At 41.1% G+C, this 17,360-nt stretch overlaps 1 long non-coding RNA gene across 1 annotated transcript in view; it reads right to left on the bottom strand.

The window, feature by feature from the left end:
* LOC120622686 (uncharacterized) overlaps positions 1-17,360 on the bottom strand; it is a 312,973-nt gene that overhangs the window by 208,975 nt on the left and 86,638 nt on the right. The window contains exon 2 of the long non-coding RNA XR_005658519.1: positions 8,409-8,530. This is a non-coding gene — a long non-coding RNA (uncharacterized LOC120622686). The remainder of the gene's footprint in view (positions 1-8,408; positions 8,531-17,360) is intronic.

The following is a 17,360-nucleotide window of genomic DNA, read 5'->3' on the forward strand; positions in this document are numbered from 1 at the left end:
CAGGGGGAGGGGGGAATGAGAACAGTTTTAGACATGTTTTTAAATTTAAAAAAGCAGAGTCTGAACTGTGGGTATAATTCGTTCCTTTAAGGCAAGAGGTTACTTAGACACATATGCTTCTATTTGTATAGACCATTTCTGGAAGTACAGAGATAAATGATAGCATGGCTGCTTCAGAGAGAGAGAACTGGGCAACTCATAGTCCAAGATGGGAGGGACGCTTATTTTTCATTTTGTTCTATAGAAATTTTTGCCACTTATATGTATACTAATTAACCAGAAATTTATAAAATGTAAAGAGAAATAAAACAATGATTCATATGGTCTAGTTCTCCAAATTGTATCTTTCCAAAGAAACACAGTCTGCAGACAAAAAAGTAATTTCAGAAAAATTCAAGTTTCTTTTCTTGAATACCACTAAGGAAGCTTGTCTCTCTGTTCTACTTCCCTTCACACCACAGTTGTTACAGAACCTTTCTCCCGTTTTCTCTCCAAACTCTTTAAAAAACTCCACCCAAGCCTTGACTCCTGCACATCTTATCCTTTCCTCAATCCTCTTCTCTTCATATTTTGCATAATAAAGCCCAAAAGAGCTTGACTTTGGATGCAGGACCCCACACACAGGGCAGGGAGAGAAACAAACTGAACCAACCCAGAAATTTTTTTAGTGCATCAGGGAAGGGGCACGGCTGAGTTGTTAATTTTTCATCCCACTTCATGATGTTTATTGACCTATCAGGTAAATTTGAGGACTGAAGCACTGGAAAGCCGACGTCAAGACACCAGGGCCACAATCTGCTTTGTCTTCCAATGATCGGCCTGACTGGTAATCAGTGTGTCTAGCTAGGTAAGAGACAGAGAGCCTTGTGCAGTTCTTGTTTTGTGAGTTTGCTTGTTCCTGCCCTTTGCACATTGTCTTCTTTATGCACTGATATGTAAAATCATTTTTAATAGTAATCCCATGTTTCATATTAAATTTTCTATCCAGTTCATCTCATGCAGATTAGTTATGCATATGAGATTGCTTTTTTTTTTTTTTTTTTCGGTTTTGGACAGAATTTTTTAAATTTCTTTTTAGTCTAGAGATCTCAATCAGCACCTACCTGTCCATATCTCCTTTGGAGTGAGTCAGCAGTCCATGGCTCCTCTGCCCAGCACCCATGCTTTATACCAAATGACCCTGTCCTTCCTGGTCACAGCTGGTGGATGAGGGGTATGCATCTAACCCAAGAACAGCTTCTCCATAAGCTGATCTACAGCTTATGTCTATAACGTAGCCTGGCATAGTAGAGATGTGGTTATTAGGGAAGCTAAATTCCTCTCTCTCTCTCTCGCAGATAACAGCAGGGCAGGATCTGAAAGGAATAGATTCCATAGAAAGAATTGGCAAGCTAAAAGAATATGCAGGCAGAAGGGAAACAGGATCAGAAATGAAACAAAGAGAGGAAGCCAATGAATAGAGAAAGGACAAAAAGACAGGTGAGTGTGAGAATAGACACAGTGCTGCCCTGAAAGAAAAACCCCGCAAACCCTACCACAGAGATAGAGAGGCTAAAGCCAGTCCCTTTATCTGCTGGGATCCCTCAAAATTTCACATCCCCAAGATAAGGCCTCATGTTGGCATATAAACCCCCATGATTTGACTTTGGGAGGGCTTTTTCCCCCTGGCATCCAAAACAATCATTCTAGAACAGTAGTACCCAACCACTGGTGATTTTTCCCTCTAAGAAACATTTAGCAACATCTGGGAACATTTGTTTCATTTGGCTGTCAAGACTGAAGGCATACTACTAGCATCTAACGCGTAGAGACCAGTTTCTAAATATCGTACCTAATATGCTCAGCCTCCCACAATAAAGAATTGCCTAGCCCCAACTGTGAATAGTGACTAAGTTGAGAAACCCTATCCTAGAACAAGTTAGATTTTTATGGTTTCTCCCTTTATATTTGTGTTTAGAAAGCCTTTCCCTATTGACAAAAATATTGTGTAGTTTATTCTACTCTATGATTTCATTTCTGTAGTTTTTTTCCAGTTAACAAGAAGTCCATGTTAAAGATGAGACGAGGAAACTAACTAAACATATACGACAGGTCACAATATCTTCATGCCTGTGATTAGCACATATCACTAGAAGAAAATGTGGCAAAGATTCTCACAACTTTCTAGATTTCTGGATATAGGATACTGTAGTCACTTGTTCAACCAGATATTCAAAATTGCCAGGTTGGGGAAGGCTTCAGAAGGTGGTACTCAAACAACTGGTATCTGTATCAACAGGCTTATAGAAATCACTTACTCACTGGAGTTTTTAGAGGTTTTTAAAGGTGACATGAGATGGTAGAACTAGGTGAATACTGTGAAAGATCATGCCATGTAGAGTAGAATGTAACTTACAAAATCTGGTTCATTTACATTTTGGAGTTGGTCTTCAGATGTCACGTCTCCTCCCCTCTTTTTGCCAGCATTATGGGGTCCATAAAGTTTCCTAGGGGAGGCAGATGGTTTCTGTCCTCATATCACCATAACAACCCATATTCCACAGTAAGTAGCAAGCATGATTAGGAAAGACAGATGGAATGAGACTGAAAATGAAAAATACGCCCCTAAATTTAGAATTCTTTATTCCTGGGGAAGGATTCTCATCTGGAAATTTAGTTATCTTCTTGTGAACTCCTGGCTCATAACAAACAGCTCTCTCACATTACCCTTGCTCCTTGAGAACTTTGATTCTCTTCTCTACATCAACCCTGAACCAAAGATGACTTTATTCCATCCTTCAGTGACCTGGGAAGTAGAAAGAAATAGGCATTTTCCTCCCAGTTACTCCAGATGCTATCCCTACTGCAATATAAACTGTAACCCCAACAGTTCCCTGCAGTTTCAAATAGCATTTTGTGGGTCTGCACTTGCTGACAAATTATCACCATAACCCCCCTTAGATCTTTGATTTCTTGTGTTTAATCTTTCTTGCAGGCATTCCTTACTTTGACACCAATACCTATAAGCCTAAGTACACTCACTTCTCCAGTACTCATGAGCTAGATTAACCTACATAAACCTGGCTATATGTAAAACATCCACAAACAGAAACATGGAGAAAGATTAATAACTAATATACAGAATATGACTTTTTTTCTTAAAAACAATAAAGATCAAAGCGATAATTGGAGAACATACTTCTAAACAAAAACTAAGTGGAGAGAAAGAAATTTAAAGCCCTCTCTGGCCCTATCTATAAGACAAAGCATGCTGAGTCCAAAAAAATGGCCCACTGCCAAAAAAAAAAAAAAAAAAGAACATTAAGATAAATAAGTATTCATCAGCAAGCAGTCACAAGTCAATGAGATTATTTACTAAGAGCAATTCTTAACCTTTTTCTTGTGTAACACTATCATATAGACCACAGGTCGGTTAACCTTTTCTGTAAAGAGCCAGACAGTAAATATGTTAGCTTTTGCTGGTTATAAAGTTTCTTTTCCAGCTACTCAGCTCTGTCACTGTAACACAAAACAGCAACAGACAATATGGAAATGAATGAGTATGGCAGTGTTCTAATAAAACTTTATTTATAGATATTGAAATTTGAATTTTATATAATTTTAACATCCCATGAAATAGTATTCTTCTTTTGATTTTTAAAATTATTTTAAAATCTAAAACTGTTCTTAGCTCAGGGGACACACAAAACAGGCAGTAGGTTGGATTGGGCCCATGTGCCACAGTTTGCCAACCCCTGAAGTAGACTATCGTCTTTTCTTCACTTGAGTGATTTTCAAAATGCCTCAGTGAGAAACACAGCTTAATCATGTCCAACTCTCCTTGCTCTATTTACCAAGCAATCTGCTCCTGATCCGTAATATAATCAGTTTGTATGTGGTACTTCCTTCTGGTGAATCGATTCAATCAGAAAATCAAAGAATGGATTCTAGGAGGAGTTCTCTCTCATGGTGCATTAATAAATCAGTTTCCAGATTCAAAATAGTCTTATGAGGACTTTGTCACTTGTTCCCCCAGGTGTATATAACCAATTAAAATTACAGATCTCATATATTAGGAAGCAAAGAGTATATATAATATGGAGGTAACGGCAACTATCAAATCACTCAACATCATTCTGTTAAATGCCAGTACATCATTGTCAGCTCAAAATAAGTCCAATTTAGACAAGCTAAGAGCTGAATCAATTGCTAGCTAGTCTGATCAGTGGTGATTATAATGACATAAATTATAACCATAAAACTTTAGTATCTCAAACATCTAATGTGCACACAGAGTCAAAATATGCTAAGATGGTACCTAAAGGATATAGGGAAAATTCCAACAGCAACATTGCCACAGTAGAGATAAAGTGGAAAATAAACATCTAATAAATAACTGGAAAATAACATAAATATCCAGGAATGTATCTCATAAAATTAATGGAATCATAGTTATACCCAAAAGAATTGTAAAATAAATAAGAACTTGTTTAATCCATGCCAAATTTCTCCTATTACACAGTTGATCAATCATGGAATAATATGAAGGCCATTATTCCTCATAGCTCACCTACCGGATGGTAAAAATGGGTTCCATTAGTAATTTTCTCTCGTTCTTTTCCTCCCATACTGCTGAGCCAAACTTATATGCATCTTTTTTTTTTTTTTAATGCAAACTTTTTCAAGAGGTTTCTGGGATTCTCATTCAAATAAATTCTAGTATGTCCATCCCACCAGCCCTTAAACATGGCATGCTAAAATCCTGAAATAGTAGGGGGGAAAAAATAAAGCTAACTTCTGAAATTGGAGGCAGAACTGAGGTTTAAACCAAGGCTACTAAATCCAATTAGCTCTGAATTGGGGACAAATTGGTTTTTTCTTTTCTGTGCCATGAATTAATAGAGAGACCTTAGAGCTTATCCAGTCCACCAGTTTTCAAGCTCTTCTTCAGCAAAGGAATCTTTATTTAAAACGTGGTTTAACATGTAACCCCAAAATATAAAACTGGAACAGCATAGCTGCTCTGTTGACGAGAAGTCAAGGCACCAGAAGCCCTGCCTACTCTGCCTTCCCAAGGCACCATTGGTGGCCCCCAAGGCTCCTCTACAGAACCATAGACTTTTGGAGAGTCTAGTCTGAAAAAGATTGATACCATTTTACAAATGAGGAAGCTACTGAGACCTTGAAAAATGGCTCTGCAAGCAGCCGGACAGTGCTATTCCCAACTGAACATAAACAATGAATATGAACGGTGCACAGACAAGGCTGCACTGCTGCTGTGTTTGGAACCAGACAGAGACAAGGTCACTCTGCAACCTCAACAAAGATGTATCAACCCCAATTCTAACATGAGAGACTGTTGTTTCTCCTCCGATAACTCCTAGCCCCGCTTGAATCCACCAGCCTCTTTGAGAAAATGTATTAAGATACCCAGTCACTGAATTGCCCCCGCTTCTTTACATCCTCTAATCCAGAACTGGCCCTCTCTCCTAATCCCTGCTTGGAATTATCCAACATAAGCCTGAATCCAGAGAGGGCCCTTCCACAGTTCCTCTCCAGAGCATTCTCCTTGCTGCAGTAAGCTCGATAAACCTAACTTTTTGTTTTTACTCCAGGTATGTCCCTGATGGTTTCTGGCTTCAACACTACACTATTATCATTCAAAGCCACATTCTCAAGAAAACCAGAGCAGCACCAAGGATCAGTGGAGAGAACAGATAGCTGAGTTCCCACAGTGGTAAATAAACATGTTGGAAACAAAGAGAAAATAATGCAGACTTTTAACGAACCAAATGCTACTGATTCCTACATGTTCAGCAATGGTGGCATGGGCAACATGAGCTACCCTTGATGAAAACCCAGGGGCCACTGCTTGACAGTGACCCTGAGGTACAAAAAAGACTCACTACCAGCTCTGCCTGAAATGCTCTGTGCCACTCACAACATCTGGCATAGCACCCAGAGTAGAAAAAATCCCCTCAGAGATCAGCCCAAGACTCGGAAACGTCTGTCATTGTTTAACCCACATTAGCTTCACAAAAATTCAAAGATTTGTAGATCATATGACTGTACAAACAAAGCCTACGTGACGAGCATCATTCTGGGTAAAATAGTAGTACAAAGCACACTCAGAATGGTCAAGGCTACCCCAACACAGACAAGATGTCACAGCAACTTCTATGCTGGTCCTGAAATGGAGGATCTAATTTCCTCTGGGACTTGCCCATCATGTGGATTCAATAAACATGTCTTGAACTGGATTACATTGAGCAGAATCCTCCCTAAAGTAACCACAGTAGAGCTGAAACCAGCCTTGAAGTCTGTGTGCAGTGTCTATTGCCTAACAGAGTAGGTTTGCCCAGTCCTATTTTGCCAACAGTATTGCTGTCTGGGATTTATTTTAAATCTCTGCTTTCTTCATGTGTGAATTCGCATAAGGGCTGAAGATGTAAGAAAGAGGCTAAAAGCAATGACTACATTGGGGAAAGCACTGGAAGTTAAGAAATGCTTAAAATCCCAGCAGAGGCCCAAGACCTCATGGTGAGTTTGTAGCCACCATCTCTCGGATCCTCAAGTAGTTCCTTCACTTGTTCACTGAGAGGCTGGATGCATGACAGCAATGAAATATCTTCTAGTCCAACAGTCCAAGTTCATACCTCTGAACACTGAGTGTTTTTCTTAAAACTAAATCCCCTAAACAAAGCTGCCCCCCAGGGTTCTATTTGGGCATCACCAGTTTCCAGCCCATTATTGCCCTTCTTCCCAGGCTGTCATTTGCTGGGAGTCTCAGCTTATCCATCCTTCGAGATCAGCACTAGTGCCACCTCCTCTCTGACTTTCTCTGACTTCTTCTTCCCCAAAGACCACAGAAGAATCAACTGCTCTCTTAGGTTTCCAAAATGTCGTATACATTAATTCGACTAGACATACTAGTTTTTTTGTGATCTCCATGACCAGCCTGTTTTGTTGTTGTTGTTGTTTTGTCTTTGAGTAGAGAAAGTGTCATGTTCCCATCTCTAGATATATAGAAAGGAATTTTGTAAACATGGTATGTATTACATCAGATTGCTTTGACATAACATTGAACCTCATCCTCCCCTTCAAGGAAACAGGGAGCGATGCATGCCCGCATGCTTTTATTTCAACCCTCAGGCTTGGTGCTTTTGTATGTGGCAGAGAAGATGGTAATGGACTTCCCAGCGGGGCATCCCATCCCAGCAAAAAGAACCTAGAAACAACCTCCAAACTCCCCCAAATACAAGTGTGGCTACCCAGGCCTTTCAAAAGCTGTTTGGTCTGAAATATTTAGAGGGACTTTCACACAATAGGATACTCCCCTAGACACCCTGAAAGAGAAAAACATTTCTCTAAACTCATTGCAAACAGCCAGTTATTCAATGAGAGCTGGCACCTCTTCTGCCATCTTCATACCAATACATGCTTCCTAAAACTTGAAGCCTATATGCTTTGCCAACTAGTTAGATCCCAGTAAAGTCTATCACCTCTAAGCTCATTTTGAGTAAAGGAGGGTCTATTTCCCAAAGAAGCAGTTTACCTTGAAATGTAGTGATGAGACAATGAAACTTTAGCCACCTGTTCCTGATAACCTCTCTCCCTCCATCTCACCCTGTAAAATGTCTGTGAAATTGCTCAAAGGAAATGTATTCCCAAACTCTAACTAGACAACAGCCATGTGGACAGCCTACTCTCATGCGGTTATACCCTGCAACCCTATAGCTTATGTTCACAGGCCGGAGCTAATTTTCCAAGCAGATGCACAATAAATAAGTAACACTATTAGTTTACTCAGGCATATATTAGAAGCTCAATGAACTCCCTAAGACATCTTCTTGAAACTTCTGCTAAAGTACTTAAAGTTTAGTAATATAGTTTAACTTTTTATCCATTTATTTCACTGGCCAGAGAACTCCAGGAGGGCAGAGAATCAATTCACACGATAAACATGTGTAAGTGTATCCCAAGTGGCTGGCACAGTTCTCAGCAAGTAAGTAGCTGCATCTGTGCACCTGTCTTCAGCCATTTTGAGGATGGTCCAGGAGACAGAGGGCTTAGGCCCTGCTCTGGAAAAACTTACTGAGACACAGTGAATTCCTAGAGGATAGAGTCCTACACTTATTTAGCACCCTGGAACGTAGCGTAGACCAGACATTCAAAAATTATTTGTTGAAACGAAAAACTATTTGCTTGAACACAAGCCATTAAGTATCAAGTGAGACTCCATCTGGCACACTAATGAAGCCGCTCTATTATCACCGACAATCGTTAACTCTCCTTATCTTGAGAATGGTACGACTGTCAAGTTCAGGAGATATTTTCATTCCATAAATTTCTTGACTCCTGGGGACCATCCTTCAGAGCTCTTTACCCTTTGGCCTCTGTGACATCCTCCCCTCTAGTTTTCTACTTACCTCTCTGGCTATTTCTTCAGTCTGCAAATAGCACCTCTCTCTTCCTCTGGTCTTGAAATGACTGATTCCCCACATGAGGCTCTCTACTTTTCTGATTCATTACCCTCTCCCTGAAAGAATTCCTATGAATGCAAATATATGTGTTCGATTACTTTTTTATTTATTAATAATTCTCAAATTCACATTTATAGGCTAGACCATTCTTCTGAGCTCTGATATCCAACTCCCTTCTGGATATCTACACTAGTTCATCTCACAAGCAACCTAAACATGTAAAAGCTTTGCTCATCTTCTCCACCTTTCTCCTTTTCTTTACTCCCACCTCAAGCCTGTTCATTCACCTACATTTTATATTTTATCTTGGTGACCTGTTCGCCAACCCCCACACAATCACACCAGAAATCTTGGAATCATTCGAAACTCCTCCCTCGTTAGCTTCTTTCATAAAATTAGTCATCCACTAAGTATTTCTCAAATTCTCTCTTCCTTTCCATCCTTCCCGACACTCGCATTAGTTTGTTTCTTATTGGAAATAGTCCCCAGAGTGTCCTCTCTGCTTTCATTCTCCTCCACCTTCAAACAATCTGTCACATCTGCTGGAAGAGAGAGCTTTCTAAAATGCAAATCTAATTCCATCATTCTCTGCTTAAAACAATCTTTTCAGCCATCATCCCGCTCTACCCCCCTGTCTCTGAGGGCAAAGTACAATTCTCAAGCATGGAGTAGGTGGCCCCTACCTCATTTCCTGCAGCATCCCCAGCCCACACTCCCACCACTCCGACTTGCATGTCCCTCCCCCGTGGTCAGTGCACTAGCCATGCCCTTCGGCTCCTCTCTGCCCAGCTGAACTTACGCATTCTCCAAGCGGTTCAAACATTACTTCCAGAAGGTTTTCTTTGTCCTGATCCTCCCTCCCCTGACTGAACTGGAGGTCCATCTTCTGTCTCCCACTCTACAAAGAGGGGTTCCACTCTGTGTGAGGCTATTCAGAGATTCTCAATTCTAGCTGCATGCTAAACCTCACCTAAGCACCTGAGTGCCAGAACTCAACCACAATGATTCTGATTTAAGTAATTAAATCAGTGAGTGATTGCTCTAGGAATCAACACGATTCTCACGTGCACCGGGCTTCATGCTTCTCAGGCGTTATGGTAAGGACCAATCACCTGGGGGTCTTTTAAAAATCAAGATTCTGATTCAGCATGTCTGGCTAGTGTCTGAGATTCTGCACTGTCAATAAGCTCCCAGGTGATGTCAATGCTACTGGTCCACAGACCACACTTAGAATAGCAAGTGGCTAAATAAACTCACATTGGCTGGCCCACCTGGAGGCAAGAAAGCTGTAAATATCCAGAGCAACTACAAAAAAAAAAAAAAAAGACTCCCCCTGTCAAAGAAAACAGATGTTACTAAAACACCTAACAAGGCCTGGCTCCAGAAAAATTTATGAATGTCTATGACAACTGCAAACACATAGGTCATAGAAGCTACTGTCACCTAAAAGAGTAAAGCCCAGAGAGGAAAAGCGACTTGCCCAGAATACCACAGATAGTAAACAACAGAACTGAGGTCCAAATTCAGCACACTGACTCCTCGGTCGGTATACTGTTCAGTATATTCAGCGTCTGCGAGAGACGTTGAAGATTCACCCACACTAGGAAAGTAGCAACCGAGAGGCATACAGTCAATATTAGCAGGACCCACCAAGCCCTTTGATAACAGAAATGGCTGGAGCAGCTTCCTCAAAAGAGATTCCAGTCAAAAGCTGCTCGTAAGAAGGACAAGGCAGAAACCAGTCACTTCTGTCCAAGGTTGATGAATGCATGTTGGGGTTCCTAAACGAACTTTACCTTGCCCCAGGATGACAAATAAAACTGAAAGTGTGAACTATGGGAATCTGGACTACTCTGATGTCTGCAAGCACTTTGAAGGTAGCAGGGATGTCTTATTCACCTTAATTCTCCCAGCACCCAGTACGATGCTTGAGACATAGAATTCACTGGATATCTGTTGAACAAAGCCTAACCAGAGAAAATCTTGGCTTTCCGTACATAATACTTTACCTATATTGTGGCCAGCCTCCTTCCTGGATGAGATGATAATAGCCTGTTCCTGGGCTGCCCACTGTAGAGATTTCCTCCAGTTTCTGAGTGGAAACCAGATCTGGTGGGAGTGTGATATAGTCCCTGAGTCCCCAGGCCCTTCACACATACATCTAAGACACGAGGGTGATAAATATAACCACGTAGTGTTTGTTCTAACTAGAGAACCAGGCAGAAGTCAACTGCTTTAATTAGGTTGTGGGATAGAAAGGGAGAGACCGGAAGGGGAGACCTCACTGGTACCCCAGCCAGCAAAATTGCTTACCAAAAATAAGGGAACCACTGAAGGATAAGTCATATTGCCTAAAGGTCAAGTGTATGGGCTTTGGCATCAAACAGATTTGAGTTTGAATGTCATCTCTACCACTTACTCATCATTTTGAGCAAGTTACTTAATCTAACTAAGCCTCAGCTTCATTATCTGTAAAATGAAGAAAATAAGTAACTTCCTATGAGAACTGCCATAAGCATTAAAAGTGATCATTGTATAAAGTACTTAACATGGTGTCTAGGATACTGTAGATGTTAAGTAACAAATACTGTAGATGTTAAGTAACAATAATAGTTCAGCAATAGAACCAATGGAGGAAGCCTTGAATGCCAGATGTGGCTGTATGACTAAGTCTAGAAGCAAGGGTTGTGGCCACCACCTATGTCGGATTTCTTTTCTTTCTAGAGTATGCAAGAACAGTAAAAGTACCTTATTCTTGTTTATTTCCCTTTTAAAAAAATGAAATTTATTATTTCATTCTAATTGTCTCTATCATATTATGTTTTTCATATATTATTGTGCATGAAGTGGGCAGGTGATAGATTGAACAGGTGAGGGATGACAAACTTTTTCCATCTCTAATCAATGCCGATTGATTGGGGGCGGCTGCCTGGATCAGTGTATTAAGAAGTATGTTGATTCTAAATCCAAGCTTAGTGAAAAAGAGAGCTATGATTGATTAATAGTATCTTCAATGAGTGCTCATCATGACTCATTTTAACTCATAGATGATAGAATGGTGAATAATAACAGCTAGGCAGGATCACAATGGAACCACGGGGAATGAGCAGCAATGGTAGACTGTAGGGGAAGAGCCTGATGAACGCGCTTACACTGACCCTGAGACATCTCTCGATATAGTCACTGTGCGTCTGCCAACTGCCCCTCCACATCCCCTCTCCACTCTTTTCCAACAGCTCCCTGCCTAGAGGCTAACTTGTGTGTATAATATAAACAGGACCATGTGTCCTCTGGCTCTGGTTGGTTTGGCCAGTTGGGATCCCCGATAGGAGATATGAGTGAGGAAACAGTGAGAGCGAGGTTGTTATTCCTCTTGATCTCTCCCTGCAGGGCTGCTTCAGGCCATGTCCCTCAATTAGAAGTCATTGATCCTCTCTAAGCAGTTGACTCTATGTGATTCTCTCTTCTTCCAGGTTCCAAAAATCACCCCGTCTTCCCATCCCTTTGGAACAAGAGGTGATAACAGCTCCAATGCCACAAGCTCTGGGGTACTGCACTATCTTTGGTGGTTCTCCTCACTCACACTTTTATAAATAGTCCCTTTATAAATGAGCCTCATCAAACTATATTATTTTGAAAAGACCACCTATTGCTTATGGGAACCCTGACTGATACATTAGGCCTTTGGGTTGCTTCTATGTTGAAAGTGAAATGAGAGTCCACAGACATGCATGTGATAGAACATGCTAAGTAGGGCAACTCTGTACATCTTGGAAAAGAAATGTGTGTCTGGTGGCCAGAGATGAGATGGACTGGAGATAGCAATGCCGATGCCTACCACGCCCACTTTCCCATCTACCTTAAACTGTCCACTATGATCTGGACTTTTCTCCCATAGGCGTGTCAACTGAGCAGAGACAGGTCCAAGCATTAACAATCCCTATTTTGACCTGGTGAGACAAAATGTCCTAGACTATTCTGTTTCCCTTGCTGGGAAATTAAAACTCAAAATTTTGTCATCTGGACGCTGATGAGAATGAGATCTACAGATACGTAAAGGATGGGCTGAGTCAGGTTTTCAGAGAGAACAATGTGGTCCCACCCTTCCAATCACCTGCCTTTCTCGCCAAGCCTGCCCTTCCTGCTGCCAAGTTCTACAATACTTCCTAGGTCTCTATATTTGGAAGAAATAAATGCATGACTGGTTTTCATTCAAAAAAAAAGAAAAGAAAAAGGAAAAAATGAATACAACTCTGTTCGACACCCCTTCAGTGATAGAAGAACCCACACTGCATGATTAGCAGTGCAGATAAAACCAGGAGAGAAGAGAGCCTGCACAGGTGACCACTTCACCCTCAAGGTAAAGGAGACTGTCCTTGAGTGTAACATTCAATAATCTTGTGCATCATGCTCATGCAATCACACCTGAAAACCCTCATCTAGACTAAGATGATCCCACTCCTTGTTAGGAGGGAGACCCTTCAGAACCATTAGGCCTCCTTCCAGTGTCCAGAAGCCAGAGGTAAGGCCTCCATAGCAAGCATGGGCCAGGTAAAAAAAAAAAAATTAAAAACTAAAAAAACTGTAGCTCTGATGCTCTTCTACAGAAGACAATAAAGAATCTGAGGAGAAAAAGTAAAGCATGATACCTCGGAGAAGGCGGGTTATGGGAGAACAATCAAGACACTATTTAAGGGAACAAAAGGGAGAGGAATTATGGCCAAGGAAGGTTGCAGGCCTCTGCCCCTTAAGCAGGGAGGACAGTACAGCGTACCCAATTCCATTTCAGCACAACTCTTTTTAAGCCGTTCCAATACTTCAATTCACTATCTTCAATAGCCTTCTCATCATCCAAGGTCCACATCAAATAGCTTCTTCTGCAGAGGCTTCCCTGACCCCAACCCTTCCTGCTCCCAGTCAAAATTAACTGTTCTTTTCTCTACTCTAACTCATTTTAACACTCCTTTAGCACGTTTTATTTGTAAGATATGAACGTGTTTGCCTCCCCCACGTAGTCTGTGAGCTTGCTAATGGCAGGGATCTGTCTTCATGATCTCTAAATAAAAACAGCACCTGGATCATAGTAGAAGAGTGTTAAATGTTCACTTTGACATTGATAGACTCTTGCTACCAATTGGAAATTGGACATCTCCCTTTCCCCTACACCATACTCACTTTTTTCCAGTTATGTCCCTGGTAAGAAAGCATGGGAATCTTCAATGCACACAGAGCTGACTTATACCCTGTCTTAACTTGGGTTCCCCCAAAAAGAGAACCCTGAGAGAAGGGTTTCTGGGAACAGAAGTGGAGATGAAGGGGCTGGGAAGAGAAAAAGCCATAATCAGGTGTATTATCATGCTGGTCCCCTCTTGGGCAACTGGGGTTATCGTCCACTGGGGATACTCTGAAGAGCCATGTACAAATTTCTCCAGAATTATCACCCCAAGCAAAAGAAAATAGGATTCACTCCTTGTTAGGCAAAATGGTTTCTGGTGCTTGACTTGACTGATGTCATTTTAAGAAGCAAGTTGCTCTCAGTTACCACCAGTTCACCCCATCCATATCACCTGAAAGGAATGTTCTTACACAGATAAGTAGCCAATTAAGTTGTTTACTGCTTTAGAACATATGGCTCTTAACAAGCACTTGCCACCTGACTATAAGCCACTTGTGTTCCTGGAGGCTATACATACATCAAGACTCCGTCCCCTTTTGGGTGTGGAGATCCACTATCTTACTCTCACCCAGGACTCTGCTTCTGGCCATAAATTCTCTTAATAAACTCTTCATTTAATTCTGGAGTTATCAGCCTCTTTCTTCTGTTTCTCTTCCCACTCCTCCTGTGGAGGTCAGTTTCGGTGTATCTAGGGAAATTTTCCCAGCATCATATGTTCCCATTACCTATTGGTCAAGGGTTGCCTATGGGATATTACCTTCCTCATACTTTTAGGTGTGTGGCTATGTCAGAATCAGCAAATTCTGCAGGTATCTTGGTGATGATAGCAGAGATGCCCCAGGATAGAAAGCAAGTGATAAACAATGTAGTTGAGGTGAGTTGGGGTCAGGTTATATCTGAGCACAGCTGGTTGCCACAGCAACAACTAGAGTAGAAAGGTGAATCAAGAGAATATGAGGTGGGCACAGGAAGTGTCATATGCACACAACTTATGATCATTTTTATTGGCCCCTTTGTAATTTTTATGCACCTTAGAGAGTAAGTTTCACTAATCCTAGCATTAATTATTGTTAAATTGTTAGCATAAAGAAAGTATTAGGAGATATAGCTAGAATTTTCTCAATGTTCCCCAGGCTGTGGGTAGAGAGTCACAATAAATACCCAAATGTCAATGGCTCTAACCGTCTAGCTTCTAACTAGCTCTAGCTGCTAGCTCTAGTCCTGGAGCTTCCTCCAGGACTAGAGCCCCTCACATATACTTGAAATCAATTTTTCACCATGTCGCATTTGCCATGTTCTTCCTCTTCTGCTCTAGACCTCCTTTTTAATGTTCTTCTGTCAGCAGCTATCCCTGCACCTCTGCTGCCCATGAGACCACCTTCCTTGCTCCCAAAGTCTCCAAACCCTCCAGATGCCAAAATGACGATTTCTTTTCACTCTCCTTGTGCCAGAGCCATGCTGTGGTTCATACTGAAATGGGAAGATGCTTCTTTCCCCGCCAGGTCACACTCTGAGCCAGGAGAGTATAAACAGTACTGCATGAGACCCAGGACTCAGTCATTGAAGACACAGCTTCCTCGGCTTCAGCTCTAGTCCAAGGAGTGATCCTCTCTCTCTCCCCACCCTCCACCACCACCACCACACCTCACAAGAAATGGCCTCCTTCCTCCTTCAACCAAAAATAGTCACCTTCATGCAAATAAACTCAAAAAAGCCAGCAGCTTGCTGCCCATTCTAGCAGGGCACTGGACATGCCCAGGCAAGCCAGAACTCCAGCAGCGCCCATGGCCTCAGGCCATTTCTTCACTATCACAGCAACTATTTGAGACCTTCTATACACAGGTGATTATGCACACTGAGGCTTAGAATCGCAAGGATGCAAACAGTTTTATGGGGTTGTTTTACCTAGTGCCACAAAATCTAATCACACCAGATGTCCTAAGTAGCTTTTATCCTGGCACTCTCTCACATCACTTCCCTTTAAAGAGAATTGTTTTTTTGATTGACAAAGGTACAACCTCTAAGTGACCTACCCCTCAAGATTCATGTGGTATGAGTAACTCTGGTGCACAAAAGTTTCACTGGATATATTTTTAAATGACGAAATTTCCTAAAAGTGAACTTAACAGACATGCACCATCCATCCCTAATAGTACCTACAGAAAAAAAAAAAAATTTGTTCACAATGTGCTACAGTTTGGTCCAACTATTTGAAGAACAAATAGCTGATGAAAGCCAAGAGCGAAAGAAAATGGCAATAAAATAAGGAGGCATATTGACAGCTGAGATCTAGTGTGACATCTGTAGGTGGTTCTGTGGCTCCAGAATTAGATTGTTCTCACTTCAAAAGAGCCATCCATGAACTCTGTCAATCAGCAACTCAGTCATACATACATAAAACTCTTTCCCCCTGCACTCCTCAAAAAAAAAAAAAAAAAAATCCTTAAAGATAATGCTAAGAAAACAATGTATAGATCACATACATTTTAGTGAAAGGCAGAATTTTTCTCTTTGACTCACTTACAAACTGAGCTTGAATTTTTATCCAACCTTTTCTGTGTCTCATTTTTAACATAAAGAATTCCGTTTATTGTTCTCCTTGGATTTCAAATGAACAAGTAACATCAAAGTGTAACAGAAAATGAAAGCTCTGGTCAGACATTTTGTTTTCCTCTCCTAAGTAAATATTTGCACTTGCTGGAGAAGCTTATGCTGATGTATCTGTAAATCGAATATATATTTTTATGAGAAGGTAAGTAGCCAGGAACAAAAAGACATAAAGCAAAGTTCCTCTGTGCTCTCTTCCAAGTGACCTCTAGCCCACAATGCAGATGACACATTTAGAAGGCAGATGATTTCGTCTCCATGGAAGCTCAGTTTATGGGCTCTGCTTTGGCAGATTGACAGCTGTGCTAAATGATGTTGAAATTACATTTAATAGATTTTAGATTATGACTATTGTCCAGTAAGAACTGAAGAGCCCCATGCAGTGAGAGAAGGCTCAGTTTGGTTATCTTCTTAAGCTTCATTCCTGAATAAAAAGGCACAGACTCTTATTATAAATTGGCCTTTTTGTTTGCCGGAGGAGGTGGAAAGTATCAAAGTCGTTTCACTAATTAGAAGCCATAAGCCCAGAGCAACCAGTATCACTCTATTCTGGAATGAAACAACCACGCTCAGTAATTTCTGTACACAATTCTACCCCAATTTAAAGCTAGGAATAAATTAAATGCTCAATTTTTCAATGTCGTAATAGCAAATTAGAGTAGAATTAGCCCAAATTGGCATTTGGAGTTTGACTCTTTGCAGGACTAGTGAGCTGTTGACCTCCTCCAGATATTCATTTATAGATAGCTTAATTTGGGGTTTTGTTTTCTTTGTGTAAAGGAGGAAAGTGAGGTTAGTGTGAGGATGTCCAGGAGAAAAGAAAGTGATGGAAAGGATGCAGGTGTCAACCCCCAAGGGACTGGAGATGAGCAAAAACAAACTTGAACCTGAGCACAACTGAGATGAGCTCCAAAGATTCCCAGAAATGACTGGGAGAGGCAGTGGCTCTGAGGAGGAACTGAGTGCCTGTATGAGAGGTACAAGTGTAATATCTGGGGAATATAAGTTTCAAAACGTTACCATTTTTGTTCCCAAAGACTGAAAGTTGAAGAACACAGCCTACCCTAAATCCTAGGTTTCAATATCATTCTCTTTGTCATAGAACAGAACGACAA

The sequence above is a fragment of the Pteropus medius genome, unplaced genomic scaffold (assembly GCF_902729225.1).
Source record: "Pteropus medius unplaced genomic scaffold, Ma_sr-lr_union100, whole genome shotgun sequence".
Classification (NCBI taxonomy): Eukaryota; Metazoa; Chordata; class Mammalia; order Chiroptera; family Pteropodidae; genus Pteropus; species Pteropus medius.